The 24,963-nt window shown below is 36.8% G+C and overlaps 1 long non-coding RNA gene across 1 annotated transcript; it reads right to left on the reverse strand.

Annotated features, from left to right (window-relative positions):
- Positions 1-828: 828 nt before the first annotated feature.
- LOC131383340 (uncharacterized) lies at positions 829-13,644 on the reverse strand. The gene is made up of 2 exons (XR_009213325.1): positions 11,822-13,644; positions 829-1,112 (listed from the first exon to the last, which is right to left on the reverse strand). It is a non-coding gene; the product is annotated as an uncharacterized LOC131383340 (long non-coding RNA).
- Positions 13,645-24,963: the final 11,319 nt, after the last annotated feature.

Here is a 24,963-nt window from a genome sequence, read left to right on the forward strand (position 1 = left end):
CCTCATTTATTTCTATATTTCTTGTACTCACTAGAGAACAAAGTTTGAAGATCATTTTCAATAACTATTCAATGAAGGCAAAAATGAACATTTGCTCTACAAGAAATATAGATGGCATCTGTACACAACTTCTTTAAGCAATTTTGCACTATGTTGCTACCGAAAATTTAACCAGAATCAAAAACCTTTTATGTACACTCAGGGCCTTTGTTTAGGTGGCTTTTCTCAGTTCCCTCAACTCTTCTGCAGGGTACAGAGGATGGCTTTGCACATGCAAATGATCTTGGGCTTCCTCCCCATCACTTCTTATCGTTAATTCTAAGATAATTACATCCTTGAGAAAACTTACCCAGATCTCTAGATGAGGACAAGTTTTTCTGTTATATGTGCTCATGGCACTTAAAAGTCATATTTTTCCATACATTTGTGAAGTTGTTTTATGTATATCTTCCTCCACCTCCCACCCTTCTAAATCCTACAAGCCTACAAATTTTTACAATCCATTTTATCTCTAGAATCTAGTTCGGTTACAGGCATAAAGTTGAGTGCTCAAAATATTTATCAGTGTTAACAAGGTTCGGTTTCCTCTCGGCCAAGATTGCACACACACAAGATACTCACCTGTCCTCATGGATCGGAACAGAGCTAAACTGACTGGACACTATGGGCCTTTTCTCCAGGACCTGGGTTGATGTGTACCAGACTCATCTCATAATTACTAACTGGTGAAGAAAAAAGACCTTCACTTTTTAGCTGAAAGGAATTCTTAGGGGAAAGATCATAGAAAGAGTTGCCGGTAGGTGAACAGGGAAAGCAAGATCTGAAAAATCTAGGAAGAAGCAGCTTTTTTATTAAACCGTGGCCCAAATCTCCCTCTTTTCTGGATCCCCACAAATCTGAGGCTACAGAGCAGGTCTGGATATCAGGGGACAGAGATGCTAGACGCCCTCTTACGTTAGTGATGTGTCCTGGCTGCAGTAGGTGAACCTTGCTGCTCTCACATGGGATGTGGGAAGAGCCAGCCAAAGACTGGCAGAAAATGGAGGCACACAAGGTGACATAAGGATGCTTCAGTTTTAATTTCTCACTTCTTCTTTCCAATCTGATTTTTCCTGAGAAAGAAGCACAAAAATGAATGTGGCCTTTCTTTGCTTCTCCTCATTCCCTTCTTTTCATATAATATTTCAACTCCCTGCTTTTGGATATTGAAGGGAGTTCATTTTTGATCATGTTTCATGGAAGTAAACTTTTTTTGAGAAACAGTACAATTATTTTCTTAATATATTCCATACAAAGGCTTCACTAAAAGTCTACAAAGAGTTATCTGTCCATAAACATTCTGAAACCTAATTTTGGTAAGGCCTCTAGCAACTTGTAAACAGAGAGACCTCATTATGCATAAAGTAGAACATGATATAGTTATAGACATGAATTCCTCAGTGCAGCTTCTGTCTGTGTGTCCCCAGACGACTCCCATCATCTGATGAGTTCCAGACCACCCGTGGGTGAGGAGCATCATCTACCACCTACTCTCACACACATCATGACATGTTTGCCACAACACACAAAATATCTTATTTTTAAGTACATGGACATTGAATTCTAAATGGACAATATTAATATTTGAAAATTATCTGGAATAACTAAGAATGGGCAAAGCACTGGTAATTTTCACTCGCAATCCCACACAGATATCACTTGGCAAACAACTTTCCAAGCGTCAGGGCATATCTTATTCTTCTGGATGATGAATATATTGTTGATAAGGTACTTACAAATAAATAGAAGACTTTTGTTTTAAAAAATGGGGATTTATAACCAACAGTTTGAAAACTTTGCTTACTTCAAATACATTAGGGTGTGCATCACACAGTTAGGCCACGCACAAGACCTACGGACTGGACATGTGTATCCACTGGGTGATAAACACTGTGCGAGATTTTGTTATTTACCTATAAGCAACAAATTTTAAAAAGAGTGCCTATGTTGAACCAACCTTGGATTCTGTGGATGATGCCTACTTGATCATGGTGCATAAGCTTTTGGATATGCTGCTGGATACAGTTTGCTAGTATTTTTTCGAGGATTTTTGCATTAATTTTCATCAAGGATATTGGCCTGAAGTTGTCTTTTTTTGTTGTGCCCCTGCCAGGTTTTGGTATCAGGATGATGCTGGCCTTATAGAATGGGTTAGGGCGCACTCCCTTTTTTCCCATTTTTTGGAATAGTCTCAGTAGGAATTGTACTGGCTCTCTGTACATATGGCAGAATTCAGCTGTGAATCTGTCTGGTCCTGGGCTTTTCTTGGTGGTAGGCTATTACTGCCTCAATTTCAGAACTCGTTATTGGTCTGTTCAGGGTTTTAATTTCTTTCTGGTCCAGTCTTGAGAGTGCATGTATCTAAGAATCTATCAAATTCTTATAGATTTTCCAGTTTATACGCATAGAGATGTTTATAATATTCTCTGATGGTTGTTTGTATTTCTGTGGGGTCAGTTGTAATATCCCCCTTATCATTTCTGATGGTGTTTATTTGAATCCTCTTTCTTTTCTTCTTTATTAGTCTAGCTAGTGGCCTATTTGATTAACTTTTTTCAAAAAAACACCTCCTGAATTCGTTGATCTTTTGAATGTTTTTTTTTCCTGTCTCTATCTCCTTCAGTTCACTCTGATTTTGGTGATTTCTTGTCTTCTGCTAGCTTTGGGATTTGTTTGCTCTTGGTTCTCTAGTTCTTTTAGTTGTGATGTTAGGTTATTAACTTGAGATCTTCCTAACTTTTTGATATGGGGATTTAGTGCTATACATTTCCCCCTTAATACTGTCTTAGCTGTGTTCCAGAGATTCTGGATGTATACACAAATCAATAAATGTGATTCATCCCATAAACAGAACTGAAGACAAAAAAACCACATGAATAGCTCAAAGGATGCAGAAAAGTCTTTCAATAATATTCAACATCCCTTTATGTTAAAAAGTCTTGATAAACTACATATTGAAGGAACATACCTTAAAATAATAAGAGCCATATAGGACAAAACTACAGACAATATTGCACTAAATGGGCAAAAACTGGAAGCATTCCCCTTGAAAACTGGCACAAGAGAAGAATTCCCTCTCTCAACACTCTTATTCAACATACTACTGGAAGTTCTGGCCAGGGCAATCAGACAAGATAAAGAAATAAGGGGCATTCATATAAGAAGAGAGGAAGTCAAATTATCCCTGTTTGCAGATGACAGAATTCTATATCTAGAAAACCCCATTGTCTCAGCCCCAAAGCTTCTTAAGCTAAAAAACAATTTTAGCAGTCTGAGGATACAAAATTAACGTGCGAAAATTGCTAGCATTCCTATACACCAATAATAGTCAAGCTGAGAGCCAAATCATGAATGGACTCCCATTTACAGTTGCAACAAAAATAATAACATACATAGGAATACAGTTAACTAGGAAGGTGAAAGCTCTCTCTAAGGAGAACTACAAAAAACTGCTCAAAGCAATCTGAGATGAGATGACACAATCAATGGGAAAAAACATTCCATGCTCATGGATAGAAGAATCAATATCATTAAAATAGTCATACTGCCTAAAGCAATTTATAGATTCAATGCTATTCCCATTAAACTACCATTGACATTCTTCACAGAACTAGAGAAAACTGCTTTAAAATTTATATGGAACCAAAAAAGTGCCTGAATAGCCAAGGCAATCCTAAACAAGAACAAAGCTGGAGGTATCAAGCTACCCAACTTCAAACTACACTAAAGAGCTACAGTAATCAAAACAGCATGGTACTGGTATAAAAACAGACACACAGACCAATGGAACAGAATACAGAACCCAAAAATAAGACCTCAGACTATCTGGTCTTTGACAAGCCAGACAAAAACAAGCAATAGGGAAAGAATTCCATATTCAAAAAATGGTGCTGAGATAACTGGCTAGTCACACGCAGAAAATTGAAACTAGACCACTTCCTTACACCATGCACAAAAATTAACTCAAGATGGATTAAAGGCTTACATGTAAAACACAAAACTGTAAGAACCCTGGAAGATAACCTAGGCAATACCATTCAGAACATAGGCATGGGCAAAGATTTAATGACAAAGGTGCCAGATGGGATCTAATTAAACTAAAGAGCTTCTGCATAGGAAAAGAAACTATCAACAGAGTAAACAGACAACCTATGGAATGGGAGAAAATGTTTGCAAACTATGCATCTGACAAAGGTCTAATATCCAGCATCTATAAAAAGCTTAAACAAATTTACAAGAAAAAAACAACTCCATAAAAGAAGCTGGCAAAGAATATGAACATTTCTCAAAAGAAGACATACATGCAACTAACAATCATCTGACAGAAATCTCAACATCACTGATCATTATAGAAATGCAAATCAAAACCACAATGAGATGCCATTTTACACGAGTCAGAATGGCTATTAAAAAATTACAGATTCTGGCAAGGTTGTGGAGAAAAAGGAATGCTTACACACAGTTGATGGGAGAGTAAATTAGGTCAACCATTGTGAAGACAGTATGGTAATTCCTCACCTACAGACAGAACCTATCATTCAACCCAGCAATTCCATTACTGGGTATATACCCAAAGAAATACAAGTCGTTCTATTACAAAGACACACACTCGCATGTGTTCATTGCAGCACTGTTCACAATAGCAAAAACACAGAATCAACCTAAATGCCCATCAGTGATAGACTGGATAAAGAAAATATACCACGGAATACTATGCAGTCATAAAAAAGAACAAGATGATGTTTTTTGCTGGGATATGGATGGAGCTGGAGGCCATTATCCTAGCAAACTAATACAGGAACAGAAAACGAAATACTGCATGTACTCACTTATAAATGGGAACTCAATGATGAGACTAGATGGACACACAGAGGGGAATAACACACACTGCAGCCTATCATAGGGTGATGGGTGGGAAAAGGGAGAGGATCAGGAAAAATAACTAATGGGTACTAGGCTTAATACCTGGATGATGACATAATCTGTACAACAAACCCCCATGACACACGTTTACCTATGTAACAAACCTGCACATGTAACCCTGAACTTAAAAGTCTTTTTTTTTTTAAAGGCCAGTATCTATATAGTCGTCACACACTTGGGGTTTACTCTTCAAGTTTATTGTGTAGAAACACAATGTAATATAAGAAATGATGAATAATAACATAATGTACTTGAGAGGCTAATAGGAATATTTAATCAATTTCACTAAACTCCTGCATATTCTGCAAAGACAAGACACTAAACCTTCCAGCAACAAGGACACCTGTGCCCCTAACCCAGCTTGCTGTTGTACCTCAGCAAAATTAAGCCATGTATCTTCCACACTCAACTGAAAAAAGCTACAAAGTTCTCTATCTTAAAGGTATCTGATGAACTCCTTATAAATCCAACCAGCCAGTGGATTACAGCTGGAGGTGTTTGTTTCAAGAAGACAGAAAACATGAAATTGTGGCAGACAAAACGTCCTGAGCTGATTCCTGGAACAATGGAACACTTAGTTGAGATGGAACCAACTGAAAGGATGGTTGTACAGGTGTGGTGGCAGACCAGATTCAGAACATTTATAAAGGCTTACAGAGTTTGCCTATTTTACCCTCTAGGGTCACATAGAAATGACTTTGTCAGTTACAAGATGTGACAGACATTGCAAGAAACTCCTCCAGGTGACTGACTACAGGTTTGAGAATGAAAAGGAAAAAGTGAATGATATCTGTGTAGATGACAGTTTTCAGAAGCATATAGGATGCTGACTTTTTAATTGCATGGTGTTTGGAGAGTTCGGGCCCCACTCAGGGAGCTGAAGTCCAGTGATTCAGAGACTGAGCCTACTAAAAGAGCATCCCTGATCCATCTCCCCAGAGGTACCCTGTGAGTGAGGGCAGCCCTATCATTCTACCCCTGCAAAGATTAATGATACAACTACGGAAGCAGAAGTAATAAGGGGAATGTGAACATCATCAAAACAACCACATCAGAAACTACTGTTAAAAAAAAATCTCACCTGTCTCTACCTTGCCCCATATTTAATGTCTTGTTTGTGCCATATTCTCACTACCTTTGCCCTCCACCAACACTCTCTCTCTTTGCAACATTCCATAAGTCGTTAGTAAATATAAGATGGTATAAATTATAGTGCACATTTAATTCTTAGAAGGTTATTGTAAAAATTAAAAATAAATAATTTGAAGACAGACAATAGGAGTAAAAGAGAAGAAATAATAGGATCAATACTTTTAAATATTAATAATATAATTCAAATTATTATTATATTATTATTATCCTGCTGAAAGATGTCGGGGCACCTGTATCTTTTAAGGTACTCTGGTAGGCTCCAAATGTACACTTGTTTCATTTTTACAAATCTGTCTGGGTTTTTTGTGTGTGTGTGTGTGAGGCAGAGTCCTACTCTGTCGCCCAGGCTGGAGGACAGTGGGACAGTGGCACAATCTCGGCTCACTGCAACCTCCACCTCCTGGGTTCAAGCAATTCTCCTGCCTCAGCCTTACGAGTAGCTGGGATTACAGGCTCCCACCACCACACACGGCTAATTTTGTATATTTAGCAGAGATGGGTTTCACCATGTTGGCCAGGCTGTTCTCGAATTCCTGACCTCAGGAGATCTGCCCACTTCAGCCTTCCGAAGTGCTGGGATTACAGGCGTAAGCCACTGTTCCCAGCCACAAGCCTGTCTTAAACTTACCCTCATATGAAGAATTAATGGCTCCAGAAATGGTACCAGATTGATGGTCTACGAACCCTACAGTACTGTCCTCTTGTTGCTGCACATATTCTTCCCTGCACCACAGCTTCCTTACATTCCTTACATTTCTCATTCCATAAACCCTCTCTCAGTTCATGGTCACCTCCTCAAAGAAGCCTTCCTCGCCTTGCTCAACAGCTTGCTATGATATCCTATCCATACTCTGGAACTGCAATTCTACAGTATTTTTCTAATTGGCTATTTAATTTTCTCTCTTCCTACTTTTCTATCAGTTTTGCGCTGCCTGTAAATAGGATGTTTTTTAAATACCAAAAGGAATAAATTGTGATTCATAAAGATTAAATTATAAGACTTTGATAATGGCTATACATCACGGATAGGCAAGAATAGATATTTCTGTAGTTCTTTAGATATAAAACTGGTTCAATCAGAATTGCAAGGAAAAAAAAACGTACACAATTTTGTTTTCTTTGAAAATAAAACATCTGTGACCAAAAAGAGACAGCTGTTGTAATGACTTCACAGTGATATTAATATGTAGAATAATTATGAAAAACAGAGCAATCTGTTATTAAGAACAAATGTGGCTGAATTAGAATTTGTTGCTAGAATTTCGTGCAACAGTGGATCATCCACTGTTTTATTGTTGGAAGTGCTTTCATTACCATTATTACAGCTTGATGGCTTTATCCTCTCATGATAGCCCCGATACGCCCAAAAAGATATTTCCATTTCCATTTTATGTGTGAGGAAAATAAAAATCACTCTGGTCAAGAGATTTTCAAAGCTGAGGCGCCGTGCTGCTCGATAAAGCAGAAATGGCAACGAGTGAAATGGAAAAGGAGTCGTCTGGAAATCTTTGTACAATAAGAAATAACTCCAGAAAAAAAATAATGGAAAGTTAAATTTACTTTGTGCCTTTTCCTGTACATTGTGTGAACTCCTGGAAGCAGGTAGATCAGGCTGTCTTGGGTGTGCTGCAGTGTGGTGGCATTTGACTTGGAGTCTTAGTGGATGAAAGTGCATGAGGTTAACTATATCACCTTCTGTCTACAGAAGGAAATGCTATGTTTATTCCACCTGTAAAAATATTGACTGCAGTAAAATGAGCAGTTAGGAATGTATAGAAATAAAGAAGTTTACAGTTCTGAGGGGGTTGGAACAAATTGCCGGTAAAAATAAAACAAAAATATCATGGTCAGGTGCCGTGACTCACACCTGCAATCCCAGAGAGACTAACGCAGGAGGATCACTTGAGTCCAGGAGTTCAAGACCAGCCTGGGCAACACAGTGAAACCATGTCTGTAAAAAAATAAAAACAAACAAAAAATAGCAATGCGTGGTGGTGCATATCTGTAGTTCCAGCTATTCAGGAGGCTGAGGTGAGAGGATGGCTTGAGCCCCAAGTGTTCCAGGCTGTAATGAACTATAATTGCACCACTGGACTCCAGGCTGGGAGAAAGAGTGAGACTCCATCTCTCAAAATTACATATATATATATATATATATACACACACACACACACACACATGCACACACATCTATGCATTAGAGACAACTATGGTCTGTGCAGAAGACGTATTGTTTTCATTATTTAACAATTTGGTTGTCTATACATAGGTCTAATGATCTGATTTCAGTACACTAAAAATTATTTCTATTTCACAAATGTGGTTCTGAAAATTGATATGATTTGAGACTCAATTGTTAGAACTACTGATACAAACAGATGATTGTGACATATAATAAAAATATTCATACAGGACCAACACTTGTCTTCTTGCCATGCTTAAACTGGTAGATGAAAATTACCAAAAGAATCACTTTTTGATAGTCATAAGAGGACAAATTAATTCAATAATTTGGGTAGCTAACACCAAAAGGCAGGTACACAGAAGGGTTGTGTAATCATTCACATTAATAGCTCCAAATAGAGATGGCTTGGATGGAACCAGGCACTTGATGACTTTGTTGATAAAGAGAAAAAAGCAACAGAATAAAAGGGCAAAACCCAAATGGAAGATGAAAAGACGAGAGCTGAAATCAACACTGCTTTTCATTTTGAGTAGATGTGGCATAGAATGGTCTACCTTCCATGGTTGCTTGTGCTGTTTGTCCCCAGGCCCTGATGTTCACAACCATGATTTGTGGTCCAAACTGATGGATCATTCATTGCTGCATAACTGAGCAATGAGATTCAAGTACATTGGAACCATGAGTCTTGCAGTCTGTTTGCTTTACCTACAGGTTAACTACTGTACTTTGTATCAAGGTGTTATTAGTTTAATTTCTGACATTATAAATAGCATGACAGTGTTTCCTAAAAGTTCAAATAGTGCAAATGGGAATGACCCAGGTATCTCTGTAAAAGGCTAAATGACTGTGTGATTTTTAATGACAGATAGAAGAACACATACAACCAACTGGATCGGGGGAACAAGGAACCAAAACAGAGAATACTGCACAATCTATGGAAATAATTTGGGTTAGGGCATTGTGAAGAACAGAATGTAAAAGCACATATGGAGACTAAGTCTCATGGGTAGAGTGTGAGACAAGCAAGTGCTTCTAAATCAAGCAAAAGAGTTTGTCTTCCAAAAGGACACCAATTCCCAGACGGACATAGAGGCATTACTGTTTGAGCACACCACACAAACGGATACATCATCACATCATTCTCTTGATTGCTCAATGAAACTGAGTCAAGTCACATTTCCTGCATCAGAAGTTGCAAGTAAGATATTTCTAGTTTGAACAAAAGGGAAAATTTTGACAACAGATGTGTTGGCCTATATAGTGTAGAGCTGATTTTGTCAGATACTACAAACAATGGTGCTTTTTGTGGTATATAAAGAGATGCACCAAATTACAGCAATAACAATGTCAACAAAAATGTGAAAAAATGTTCTTAGCTGTTAGGTACACTTTGATTTAGAAATGGAGATTAAAGTCATCATCTTGATTTCTATGAAGATTTTAATGAAACCACAGAAAGCATAAAATGAAAATTGTTGATTTTTGATATCTTGACCAATGCCAAATAGACTCTGCTAGTTTATCTGCATACTTGGCAGAAAGTACACATGTGAATGTTCACAAATTCCATACAGACTATAAATTCTATACGTCAAACCCCTCCCTGGAAAAACTTTCTAAGTGTCTTGTATACCCTTTAGACAATACTACTTACACAGGGTGTGATTTGATTTCCAGTGGTGTTGAGGTTTTCATAATTAAAGTTGTGGTCACTGTTCAGTTTCCTCAAAACATAAAGCATCATTTTTTTTGAAATCACAGGTAGGAAGAAGATAGCCTTTGTAGACAAGATGGTTATCATTGTTGCCAGCCATAGAAAATGCGTTAAAATGCTGATCTGCATTAAAATCATACTTTCAGAGTTTGAGACAAGAAGAGTGTCCCTCACTAATCTGATGTTCATTGAGGATAAGAATAAAGAAAATGACTAGAGTAAAAACCAGAAACCTACATGCTGCTTCTCCAAAAGTGTTTGATGACCTTTGAAGAGGCGAGGAGACTTGAGAGGGATGAACTGTCTACATCTTTGTTCAATGCTATGTGTAGGTTATGACAAAAACTCATAAAATTACATATATTTTTGAAACATGACTGCTTTAGAATGGAAATATATGTATATTTTAATTCTGGTAATATATATTACCAGAAATGGGCAAACAAGCTAAATTGTTCTTTCTCAATTTCTTTACTAGAATTGTAAACTACCTTTGATTTAACAAGTTCAAATTATCTCTGGGTTTTAAAAGTATTTTCCCTGAGAAAGAGCAATTTGAGATACCATACAATGTGTTTTGAAATGTTAAAAATATCAGACATTTTAGGCACGAATAGTATGATGAGTTTATAGATGCAAAGGACCTGACCGACAAACAGCTGGTCTCCCAAAACAAGCCTGTAGATACAAAGTAAATGGAAATTTTTGGAGAGCAGACAACTGATTCCTACAGGTCTAAAACTTGCTGTTGCTAGTAAATGAAAACATCAGGATCCCAGGCTCCAATGCTATTGCTGAGAGGGTGTTTAGCTTGATGTCATCACACTGGACTGACACCTGGAAGGAGTGCCATGAGTGTCTGGTAGGAGTAGAGCTGCCAGTCAGAGTGAAATTTCTGTTTAATCATGTTCAGTTTTACCACAACATGTCAAATGATGTGCTAAAGGCTACAGGCAGTCCCCAGAAGCATTATTGGAAAAGGAAATGTATTAGTCAATTTTCCTGCTGCTGAAAAAGACATACGTGAGACTGGGAAATTTACAAAAGAAAGAGGTTTATTGGATTTATAGTTCCACATGGCTGGGGAAACCTCAAAATCATGGTGGAAGGCAAGGAGGAGCAAGTCGCATCTTACATGGATGGCAGCAGGCAAAAAAGAAAGAGCTTGTGCAGGGAAACACCTCGTTATAAAGTCATTAGATCTTGTGAGACTTATTCACTATCACGAGAACAACATAGGAAAAACCTCCCTCCAGGATTCAATTACCTCCCACCAGGTCCCTTCCACAACATGTAGGAATTCAAGATGAGATTTGGGTGGCGACACAGAGCCAAACCATATCAGGAAACAAAGATTTAAAATATTCTACTGAAGCATGGACAGAATGCAATATATAATTTTTTAAATACAGGCACTATCTACTTAAGTAGTCCTATTTTTAAATTTTTCTTTTTAAAATTCTTAGATTTATCAATACTATCATTCCATAATATATACAGCCTAATAAATTTAAACATTCAGTAAAAGGTTTAACAAGAAGTTAAAATAAATTGCTATATCTCAGAAAATGAATAAATATAAAAAGTCTTATTTTTGACATATAATTTTAGTTATACTCTTAATTACTATTAAATCGACACTGATATGAGTTTTACTGTTTTATCTAAACATAATTTATGTAAAAGAAAAGTCATATAGAACAATATATAATTTCAAATAATGACCTAAACATATTTTTATTAAAGCCATAACACCTATGTATATCATTATTCATTATATAATATTGCTGTGTTTTCATTTATCTTACATGGCTATATGGTCATCTCTACAAATGTGGTCGTGCTTATCACCAGATTTATCTGCCATGCTCGGGAAAGTTACTCTATTCCTCTGATGTACACTTTCTTCAAGTACATCTTTCAGGATGATTTAAGATCCACATCCAATGCTATTCTATCAAGAAAGGCTTTTTAAATAAAAGCAAACAAAATTAATAATCCCCGGTGTCCCTATAGCACTTTGCATACAGCTATCTTATAATTGGATTGACATTATAGATATATGTGTGTACACGGGTTTTTCTCATCTATTAGAGACAGTCCAAGGTCAGAAGCCCTGTCTTGTGTAACTTCATATGCTTACAGCTCCTCTGGTAGACGGAGGCATTTAATTAATAACTAAATATGTTTTTGCTGCATCTGATAAATACAAAACAACTAAATCACAAATTAGCAAATCTGCCATATGCATGCAGATAAAGTCAATAATTGTAAGCTTTATTGTTTCCAGATGATCAGAATTTTTGCCCTTGTTAGAATATGAAACACAACAATATTGTTTGAATGCCTTATAAGTTCTGGTTTTCATGCCAAAAAAATCAGATGAAGTTAGTTAACATGTGATATTTTATTTTATTAGTTTGATGTTAGACTAGATGAAATATTGATTATCTAATTTAAGAGCTATCACAGAAAGCAAATCATGTACACATAATCTATGTGTAAAGAAAAAAGAATGCCTAAAGCTACATCTGGTGATGAATGTATCCCATATCAAAATGAGGGAACCAGGAAAATATGAATCACAATGCAAAAAAATTCAGGCAGATATCATGTCAAACTGTAGAAAGTTCAAACATAGAGTCTTCTCATTGATGGATCCATGACAGGCCAACTACCGGTAAAGAATTGAAGAGCTTGGGAGAGGACTGTGGCAGTTTAAGAACAATTTATGTTGGGGAAAATAAGAAAGCCCTGGAGATGTCTGCTTTCCTGTCATTGTTAAAAAATGGCTTTGGATTCCTAAAAGTCAATTGAATTTTAGTGTGATTTTGGGGGTTAAGCAAGTTTTGGGCAGAAAGAGATATGGGAATATGATGATTAATGATCACAGGGAAAGATATCTGTTGATGCAATTTGAAAAGAGAAAACGGTGGAAAGAAGACAGGAGGAGAACAATGTGGAATTAAGAAGTAATTTTAGAACTGAGGAATTCGTGGCAAATGAGACAATCTCAATCAGGAAGGGAAGGAAAATGAAAGAATATACTTATGAAAGTATTAAGTAGGAGTTTGAATTTTATTCTTGCTAGTTTGATTGTTTTGACAATGCGTTCAATGTTCTTTGACAAGGGAAACGAAAACAGTAATTCTGACAGTGGCCATCAAGTTAGAGGCTGAAAGGGATTTTTTCAGGTTAATCCAAAAAAATCTCTGACAGAACAGCTAGAAGCGCAGTTTTCATTCAGAACCATTAAAAATGCATATATATAGAAAGAGTAGTAGATTAGCAGTGATAAAATTTTAAATGTCATTAGGGCTTCATCAAATGTGTATTCACATGTGTCTATATGGGTGTTCAGTACATATCTAACACACACACATAACCACAGTGCAGCCTAATGACAATGATACTTCACCAATGGAAAAAAACGATCAACACACTCAGAAGCAAAACTGAGATGTCTGATTTTTAAGTGTTTTAATTATTTTTGTAAATGAATTAACTCCAGAAGTAAAAAAAAAACACATACCTATGATCACCTTATAAAATTTATTAATATAGGACCTAAAGGACAATTCATGAATACTGAAAGTATTCATTTTCTCAAACATTTTGAGAATTATAGACCTCTGGAGTTGATAAGCTATTAGAACTAAATCCTTGTCTTCCGTTTAAAAGTTATATATACAATAAAGTTTTTTTTTTTTTTTTAATTTTTCTGAGAAAGGGTCTCACTCTGTCACCCAGGCTGGAGTGCAGTTGCACAATCATAGCTCACTGCAGCCGCAAACTCCTGGGCTGGGGGATCCTCATGCTTGACCTCCCAAACTGCTGGGATTGCAGGTGTGAGTCACCAGGCCAGGCCATATTGAAGCCTTTTGAAGACACTTTGTCTCAGAATAGCAGAAATTCAACTTTTTGAGCCGGGCGCCGTGGCTCACGCCTGTAATCCCAGCACTTTGGGAGGCCGAGGCGGGCGGATCACGAGGTCAGGAGATCGAGACCATCCTGGCTAACATGGTGAAACCCTGTCTCTACTAAAAAAATACAAAAAATTAGCCGGGCGAGGTGGCAGGCCCCTGTAGTCCCAGCTACGCGGGAGGCTGAGGCAGGAGAATGGTGTGAACCCGGGAGGCGGAGCCTGCAGTGAGCCGAGATCACGCCACTGCACTCCAGCCTGGGTGAAAGAGCCAGAATCCTTCTCAAAAAAAAAAAAAAAAAGAAATTCAACTTTTTGGTTCAAAATCCTAGGTTATATACCACACACATGATCTTAAGTCACTATTATACTATTGCAATAATACATAATTTTTACAGTATCATTCTGAAAATTAAGGACACTGTAAAGAAGGCAGTGATTTGAAGACCCAAGGGAAAAAATAATCAGTTACTTCCTTACGGCTTGCTTTTTTTCTTGTTATTCTTAATTTAACATATTCCTGTCTAATTATTCTAAAATTCTTTTATGAGTATGTATTGTCTCTTTTTCTTCAGATTATAGGTGACTTTGAGATTTGTCCTTACCTTATGTCTATTATCTAGTACAATTTTTACTTGTTATTTTAAAACAATATGCAGATAGACAACTCTATTGTTTCTCTGAGGGAACTCATTATCTTTAAAACTCACTCTAATATTCCATTGAAAAGGTCAGATATAAAAGTAGCATCAAAATTATCATCCCATCAAAACAGATCACACACAGTTTATAAGTCAACTGAATCAATTATTACGTATAAGATTAGAAGTTTACAATTGGGCTTGTCAGCAAAAGCACACTGGAAGGCTTGACAATTTTACATATATTAATTCTAAAGTGGACAGGGATGCAAAAAATACTCCACTGTTTTGTTTCTGTTGTAAAAATTAATGTCCTAACACATCATTTTATACCTTAGTCCATTTTGTGCTGCTATAACAGAATACTTGAGACTGGGTAATAAATAAAGAATAGAATTTTTTTTTTTTTAGTTCTGGAGGTCACAAAGGCCAAGTTCAAGGTGCTGGCAGGTTCGAGTTTGGTCTCTGCTTTTAAGATAGTGCCTTGGACACTGTGTCTTCTGGAGGAGGAGAAAGGTCATGGCCTCACATGGCAGAACAGCAAAAGAAGGAGAACTCACTCCAGTATGTGCATTAATCTGTTCCTGAGCCTCCACCCTCATGACCCAAACACCCCCAGAAGTCCCCACCTCCAACACTACAGCGTGGGGGATCATATTTCTAACCCAGGCAAATGCATTCAGAATATAGCAATGCCTAACATTACTTTGATGCAACTCTCATTTCTTTCCACTTTGATTTTTTTTTATTTCCATTATGTCACATCATGAAGATGTCTGCTAAGAACTAAGCTGCTGGAGCAGCAAATATTTTGAACAATGACTCAATAAACAAGTTTTTAAAGAGAAACTCTGCTTTCACAGTGTCAAACGTATCAGGTAAATGGGATTTCATACGTTTACCAAGTCAATGTCCTCACACAATTTTAAGCATGGGGTGTGCATTATTTAAGCTGTCACTGATGGGATCAGAATTTTACTTTCTGTTGAATGTGTATGGTTTAAGGAGGTTAAATAAAATGGTGATTTATTAGAAAATAAGAGAGAAGGAATACTGGGGTTTTTGCATTCTTCTATTCTGCAAAATATATGACTTCAGGCACTTATTTTAATGTGAATATGTCTTTTTAGTGTATTATAGCAACAATTAACAATTTATTTATCCAACTGAAAGGATGGAACGCCTGAAGTTCATTTCATTGTTTTTCAGGTAAACAAATGAAAAGAGATTTTTGTCTGGGGCTTTGTTTTAGTGAAGGCAGAAAAAATACCCTCTCATTTAAAAGGACTGAATAAACCTTTTGTCATTTGCAGATAATATTTGAGAACAACATGCAGATTGGTTTTAGACCCCAACTTTTAGCAGAACAATCTATATTTATTGCTAAGCACCTGTTTCATTAAGGTCAAGAATACAAAGAATGCATTATCCCGAATGAAAAAAGAGATTATACCCTTTGTCTTAATTAATCCTTTGGAAATTGTCATGAAAATAAAAATATGAGAAAAAACACTTTGATAAGTCTTCCTGTTTGTAGTATAAAATTTAGAAAAATACAGTTCATATTATGTTTTTTCCAAAAGGGACTTTTAAGAGACGTTTGAGATTTCTGGCCCCACCCCCATCCCTCAAGCACCTCACCCTGTAGCAAATGCCAACAGTCTTTCTCCTATAATCCTCTGAGTTAAATTCCTTGGTAGATTTTTATTACGCAAAGAGATTATTATTGTTTAGCTTAATTGTGATTAATTTAGATAGGTAAGCTACACTGAAGGATTTCAATGACTATCATAAAACAAATGAGAGCTATGATGGCCTTGATGAGAATATGCCTCCATGGAAACCACCTGTTCCATGTGGTTACCATCACCACAGGTTACTTTGAACATTCTAAACTCCTTAACCCTTCCCCTTGGGGCTTCGGATGCATCCCTACCTTTGAAAACTTCCGTCAGATATTATGCTTCTTCTAACCATTTAAACAACACATTCTAGATGTTACATATTTTTTCAGACCATGAGAGAAAAGTGAAAACAGGCACATGATTAAATCTAGATGTTTCCCCCGATAGTTGTGTTTTTCTGTAAAATTTAACCTCCTAAAAGCTTTCAGGAAATATAGCTGAATTAATTTTGATACTGTTAAGTAATGAGTATTTATTTTTTCTTTTAAAAAAATACAAATGGAAGTGCAGATTGTCCATTTCTGTATTTATGAAAATGGCCATCAAAGAGCGACAGTTCCGCAAAAGGCAGCCCCACATCCCACAGTATATCCAGCCCAAGAGGCAGCCCAGTTAGTTAACTTCAGCTTTGACAGCACTCTTGCAGGCTCAGAGCCCACACGCTCAATTCTACCAGCCGACTGGTTATGTTTACCACCAAGCTCAAAACATAAAATTGAATGTGAATGGTGTTTGGTGGGGCAAGCCATCTCCAGGCTTACTTTCACAGGAACTTCAGCCAGGCCAGCTCATTCATTCAGTTTTCCTGCCCAGTTCATTCTTTAAGGCATTTGAAACTGTGGCCTTTGCAGAAGGCAGAAATGTTAAGACAAAATAGACCAACATTTTAATGGACCCTTCAGTAACTAGTACTGCTTAATAATGTAAGTTTTCCAAAAAAAAAAGTCCAAAAGGTAACCAATGATTTTTAAATTCCAACAGGTACATGAAAGGGCACTCAGCATCACTAATCATCAGGCAAATGCAAATTAAAACCACTATGAGATATCACCTCACGCCCATAAAAATGGCTCTTATACGAAATACAGAAGATAACAAATGTTTGCAAGGTGTGGCAGAAAGGGAACCTTAATACACCATTGGTGGGAACGTCAACTGGTACAGTGATTATTAAAAAGAATATGGAGGTTCCTAAAGAAATAAAACTAGGGCTACCATATGACCCCGTAATCCCTCTTCTGGGCATATACCCAAAGGAGATGCAATTACTACCTTGTAAAGATACCTGTATTCCTATGTTCATTGCAGCATTATTTACAAAAGCCGAGATATGGAAACAACCTAAACGTCCATCCGTGGGCAAATGAATAAAGAAAATGTGTGTCTGGTGTGTGTGTGTGTGTATAAAATGAAGTATTATTCAGTCTTAAAAAAAGAAGACCCTGCCATTTGCCACATTAGCAGACCTAGAAGACATTTTGCTAAGTGAAAAAAGCCAGACACAGAAAAAAATATTGCATCATCTCACTTACATGTGAAATTTTGTTTTTTAAAATAAGAGCTCAAACACACAGAAATCAAGAATCAAGGCAGGGAACGGTGGCTCTTGCCTGTAATCCCAGCACTTTGGGAGGCTGAGGCAGGCGGATCACTTGAGGCCAGGAGTTTAAACCAGCTGGCCAACATAGCGAAATCCTGTCTCTGGGTGTGGTGGCATGTGCCTGTAGTCCCAGCTACTTGGGAGGCTAAGGCTGGAGGATCCTTAAGCCTGGGAGGCAGAGGTTTCAGTGAGCTGAGATTGCACCATTGCACTCCAGCCTGGACTACAGAGTGAGGCCCTATCTCAAAAAAAACAAAACTCAAACACTGTTACCCGGAGGCAGGGAGTAGAGGAGGAAATGGGAAGATGTAGGTCCAAGGATGCAAAACAGCAGATTTGTGGGATGTACAGTGAGGATTAATGTTCATAAAAGTTTATTGTGTAGGGATTTCTGTTAAGTAAATAGATTTAAGCTGCTCTTGGCACAAAAAGTAGCTATGCGAGATGACAGATATGTTAATCTGATTCATTACAGTATCCATTTTACTATCTATATATCCCATAACATCATGGGATAAACCACATATGTGCACAATAAAATTTATTAACAACTCAATTCCTTTATTCATTTCCATGTTGTTTGTAACATAAGGTTCAAAGTTCTTCCTACTGATGTTGAAGGACCCCCTAAATATGACCTCAACTTCTCAATTTCATTCTACGCACTAACCTCACCCCCAAATCTCCTATTTCGATTGAATATAACATATCCTTTCACTCAGGTCTTTCTCCCTATTCTGTCTCCAGTTCCCTCATTGCGTCTGCTTCCACTCTAACTTATTCTGTTCATTCTAGGAGAAAAAGATCATCCTGGGTGAAGCTGCTGCGAGCCCTCATGTCTCTTTAATTTCTCCGGACACATCTGTCTACTCAACAAATATTTAGCGAATGCCTACTGTATACCAAGCCTGGTTTCAGGTCTGGGAGATCCAGTGTCAAACAACACAAAGGGCCTTGACTTCAGGGAGGTTTTGCTCTAGCAGAGGAAACAGACCGTGCATAGATAGACCAATATGTTTTTGCTGCAATTGCAAGACGCAGTAAAGGCTATGGAGAAAAATTCCGGGGGGGCAGGGATTAGAGATGACTTTGAGGACTTCAAGGATGACTTTGAGCAGGTAACAGTCAAGGAGAGGAGAACTGGCTGGGGTGACGGCAGCACCATGGGAATATGTGGAAGGACGTTCCTAGCAGACAATACAGAAAGTTGGAAATTACTGCAGAGAGCACAGCATTGGTGAGAAATGCTGAAGGCCTGGGAGAAGTAAAGTGCAGGGACAAGAGGAGGGAGCAGCAGGTGTAGGCCTGGAGGGTGTGGCAAAGAAGAGTGGGTTTTATTCCAAGTGTGAAGGGAAGCTGTCAGAGGGTTTGAATCAGAGAATGGCACATAGTCTATTTTGTGGTTATGAAGGGTCCCTCCAGCTGCTGTGTTGGGCACATAGTCTATTTTGTGGTTATGAAGGGTCCCTCCAGCTGCTGTGTTGGAAGCTCAGAGACAACACTGCAGTGGTCCTGGTGAGAAACATTAGAGGCTGATTTATGTGGAAGGAAGGATGGCAGGATCTGCTGGTAGACTAGATTGGAGGTGGGGAGTGAAAGAAAGATAAAGTCATGCATGACTACAATGCGTGGCTTGACAACTGGTAATGAGGAAGAATTAAGTAACACGGAGAGAAGAGCAAGTGTGGTAGGCAGTGGAGATTAGGAGTCCCATCAGGCATGTGCAAAGCTTGAAGTGCCTCTTAGGCAAATAAACAGAGATGGTCAAGAGAGCTTCATAGTAGGTCACTGAATACTAGTCTTGAATTTCCAGAGCTGAGCATAACTTTGGAATTTACCAGTTTTATTTCCATATTATTGTGAGAATTATTTTAGTCCTATTATCTCAATTGTATGTGGACAAATCTGTTTTCCCACCATATTAAAAACTCAGTGGAGAGAGAACATCATTGGCAGAGTGGTTTGCCTAGTGACAGATAAATGCAAGTAAATAGTATAAAATGAAGGCTCAATAAATACTGACAGAACTTGTGATAATAAATTTTTCTTTATGGGTAATTTACTTGATATAATAGTTTTTGTTATAAAACAGTTCTCAAGACTTTAAAACATGTTTAATGTTGTTCCACTGGCATGATTTATTAAGAATTATGATGTAAAATATCTTATCACTCAAAATATCAAACTTCAAGAATATTTTTGTTGTCACTGTTAATTTATGACATGAGAATGCTGTATATGAGAAATTAAAGATTTGATTTAGTCCAGAAAGGCCTTTAAGTAGTATTAATTTAAGAAAATATTGCAATATTTAATTATCTTTCCCTGAAGTCAAGCTACCTGTATGTATTTTTTCTATTCCTTCACTAATACGATTTTTAAAAATATACTAGATTTCAAAACAAAATAGTATAGATATTTCAAAATAAATAGCATAATTGAGATATAATTTACATATAATACAGTTCACCTGTTTAAAGTGTACAATTCAAAGGTTTATAGTGTAATCACAGAGCTGTACAACCACCACCACATTCTAATTTTAGAACATTCTTGTTACCCCTAAAATAAAACATGTACTTATTAGCAGTCACCCACCCTAGTTCAAGGCAACTACTGTTCTGCATTTTTCTCTATTTATTTTGGAAACTTCATATGAATAAAATGACAAATTATGGGTCTCTAGTGAATGACTTCTTTCATTTTGCATAATATTTTCAAGTTCATATTGTAACAGGTATCAGAATTCATTTTCTCTCTGAATAATATTCATATACATATTTTTATTTATCCATTTATCTTTATTTATCCACTTATCACTTGCTGGACATGTGGATCATTTCTACTTTTTGGTAATTGTAAATAATACTGCTATGAACATTCATTTAGACATTTTTTGAATTGACTTTTTTTTTAAATTTCTCCTGGCCATATACATAGGAGTGGAATTGTTGAGTAATACGAACTTTTAAAAGAAACATCTATTTTTAAAAACTATTATATAATTCAGAAAATATTTTTAATTATCAGGAAAAATTATCTTCTTTTACTGATAAACTATGAAAGAAAAAGACTGCTGAATTTCTTGTGTATGGCCAAACTTTAATTGAATAGTTGGTTCTTTCACGGAACATGTGAAAAACACAAGTACTCTTCATTCAACATTGAATGGAGATACCAAGTTGTTTTCCAGGGAAAAAATAATTATTCAGATCTGTAATAGAATTTCATGTTAAGCTGACCTAGGTTAGGCATTTTATTAGGGATTTTCTAGTTAGCAGGTTGTAGGTAACTATAGGTTTGTAGGTAACTATAGGTTTGTAGGTAACTGAAGGTTTTTAACTATAAAAAATGGCAGCGGTTATCTAGCAGGAAGATAGGACTTCTTCAAATTTTCTTTCCTTCATTTACTTACAATAGAGGACATTTGTTTCTAACTAGCCCAGAGAGGATTCATGAATTTTATATGGTAGCTTTTTTTGTTGTTTTTAATGGAAAGTAAGTTAAATGAGAAACAGCAATTGAGGAAACTTAGGGTTAAGAAATGTGTTTATGTACGTTTAGAAGCCCATATCACGTCCTTTTTTTTGCTTTTTATTTTAAACATCTCCCATTATGTCCTAGATGCCTAGATGTTTATTCTCCATTACAAATTAAAAAAAAAAAAAAAAAAAAAGGGCAAACACACCCAAGACAGTAGGGATCGCAGAGCCACTTTTTCTAGAGTGGCAAAATCAGGCCTTTTGGTTCTTACATTGTCTCAGCCTCTTTTGAGATTCTTTCAAACAATAGCCTGCGATATTTATTGAAATCATAGGAAATAACTAGACCTGATTGTCAAATTGATAATTGAAGAGCCAAGTGGAAAAATAAGTTTAAAAATGTCTAACTGCATTAACTAGAAGACTAAATGTTGCTCAAAGTAGCTGAATGTTCCTCCAATGCAATGCAGTGTGGCTCCACCCTGTGTCACCATCTCCCAAGCCACACACTCCTGCTAGCCCTTTCTGCTCTGAAATCCCACTTTCTGCATAAAAATGAATTAGCCTCAGCAATTAGAAAACAATAGTAATAAGCTATCCTGTTCTGTCCTATATAAAAACACTACATGACTTTTGAAAACTGGAAATATTCATAGGAATATTTGGCCATTAATAGAAGCATGAAATATATTATTTATTATTATTATTATTATTTATTTATTTTTTGAGACAGAGTCTCGCTGTTGCCCAGGCTGGATGGAGTGCAGTGGCGCTATCTCGGCTCACTGCAGGCTCAGCCCCCTGGGGTTCACGCCATTCTCTTGCCTCAGCCTCCCAAGTAGCTGGGACTACAGGCGCCCGCCACCTCGCTCGGCTAATTTTTTGTATTTTTAGTAGAGACGGGGTTTCACCGTGTTAGCCAGGATGGTCTCAATCTCCTGACCTTGTGATCCGCCCACCCCGGCCTCCCAAAGTGCTGGGATTACAGGCATGAGCCACCGCGCCCGGCCCTATTATTATTTTATGACACTTGAAAAGGTAAACCTTAGAGGATATTGTGCTTTTTTATGAAACCTTTAAAAGCAATGTTTCAGCTCTTTATCTTATCTTGTATAAGAACAGTATTTGGATATCTGAGATTAGTCATAAATGCTCTAAACTAATGCATAATCTAAGGAACTTATTAATATTTGATATACTCATGTATATTAATGTACATATTATATATCATATAGTGGTATATTAATGACATTAATATAATGTATTACTATATATTATATATAACATTAATATATAATCATTGTAACCATTGATGAATAATACTAATGATAAAAGGAAGTTTAATAATAAAAAACAAGCTGAATCGCTTGCCTGATAGAAGCCAAGTCACCAACCAGGTGTGAATCTTGAGCAAGTCATTTAATCTCTCTTAAACCTTTCATTTTCATCCAGGAAATTAACTTTCACACATTGACAATAAAACGCAGTTCAAGTATTCTGACTTCAGCATAACCTTTCAAATTCATGTTGTTTTTTCTTGAGCAGTTTGCTAAAAAAGCAGCATCACAGATGAGGGAAAGACAAGTCCGGCTGTGCACGATTACAGGCTTGCAACTACACACACCCCCGCCCAGTCTCACAACTGATGCAAAATCAGAAAGAAAACACCAACCAAACCAGCCTCATCACCTGAGAGCAGGGCCAAACCAATCTTTCACCTATTAAAAAAAGCAACAACAACAAAAGCTGGAAAATGCTACGCTTTCCCTGCTAAATTTAAAACTTGGATTTAGGAAGCTCATTTGCCTTTTGTTAGAGAACACTGTGATTATTCATTATGAAAATAAGCCCAACATCAAAATAAATGATTATTTGCGAATTGTATTTTAACAAAATATATTTTAACAGCTAGTAAATTCAATTATAAATTTGAGATGTATATATGCCTGTTTAAAAAATGATTTTCTATTTCAAACAGAAATTGGCTCAAATATACAAATTCAGCCTGCTGTTTATGCAAAAGTGATTTATTGAGATTCTACTGTTAGCTTATATATTCTCTTTTAGTAGTATATTTACATATTACATATTGTTTTATAATATTATATACAAACGCATACATATGTACTCAAACACACCAGTCTTGAAATCTTATTCCATATTCATCAAATAGAATTGATTGCTCTATTTCTCACTATTCTAAGGCTTTAGCTCCAGGAAATTTAAATATTAATTATAAAGCATATTAATAACTACGAAACTGTTGTCTAGGTTTCCTGGAGCCAAACCTTCACAACAATGATTTTTGTAGCAAAAGATTTATAAGAAATAGATTTAAATAGAAATCCAGGTGTCAGAAAAATGGGTCTTTGAATATTCAGTCTTCAACGAGCAAACACTTGTCAGTTTGTCCTTGAGCTGTAGGTACTTCACACAATGTCTCTTTTACAATGTTATTTCCAGTTTTCTTTTCAAAATTTCAGTATATCTTATTATATGCAGATTCAGCCCCTCACTTTAACCACCAGAAATGGAGAAGGGATTAATACAATCAGAAGCCAGCAACAAGTTATTGGCCATTTCAAAAGACTGCCTTATAACTGTCAGATTATAAGGCTTTCAAATAGACTCTCTTTTGAAATTCCTGAAAGAACAACTGGTTTCAATTGGTTTAACTACAATTATTCTTTTTTTTTTTTTGAGTTAGGGTTTCACTCTATCACCCAGGCTTGAGTGCAGTGGTGCAGTCTCAGCTCACTGCATCCTCCACTTCCCAGCCTCAAAAGATCCTCCCACATCAGCTCTCCAAATTAGCTAGGACCACAGGTGTGCGCCACCATGCCCAGCTAATTTTTTCATATACTTCGTAGAGATGGAGAGGTTGCTATGTTGCCCAGGTTTGTCTTGAACTCCCGAGCTCAAGTGATCCACCTACTTGGGCCTCCGAAAGGGCTGGGATTACAGGTGTGAGCTACAACATCTGACCTGCAATTAATCTTATATTTTCCTTTTATAAAATCCATATCCCTGTAGAACACCTAATTAAAGCTCAAATATGTTTGTGATGATCATGTTGCTATTTGAGTGATAGCATTCATTTTCACTGATGTTTTCACACCCAATTCCTCCTCTTCCCCTCCATAACTTTGGGAAAAATCAGCAATTAACCTCAGTTCATTTCATGATTCTGAAGAATTGCTGCCCAAAGACACTGTAAACAGAACAGAAGAGGAATGCTATCTCATTTGAGCCTACAACGGAGGGTCTGATTTCATTACTTTTAAACGGAAAAATCAAGGAAAATCAGGGCCAGAATCACAATAGCGGTCGAAAGAGTTTTGTATCCTGCAGATTTCTAAGGCAGCACCAAAATAAAACTAAATTTTATTAAGTACTGAATATTTTTCAGACACCACATTACATACTTTAAAACCTGTCTAATTTAGTCCTTACTATAATCCTGCAACATTATATTTTATGCCCAGTGTATTGATACCAAAATAGTTGAGAAAGTAAAAAGCTGCCTTCTGCCACCATGGAGTTTGCCTTGTGAGGCCTTGATACTCTGCAGCTGAACACAATTTCACAGAACAGCAACGCCAGACAAGGCCATTCTGTGA

Source organism: Hylobates moloch, unplaced genomic scaffold (genome assembly GCF_009828535.3).
Source record: "Hylobates moloch isolate HMO894 unplaced genomic scaffold, HMol_V3 SCAFFOLD_4, whole genome shotgun sequence".
Classification (NCBI taxonomy): Eukaryota; Metazoa; Chordata; class Mammalia; order Primates; family Hylobatidae; genus Hylobates; species Hylobates moloch.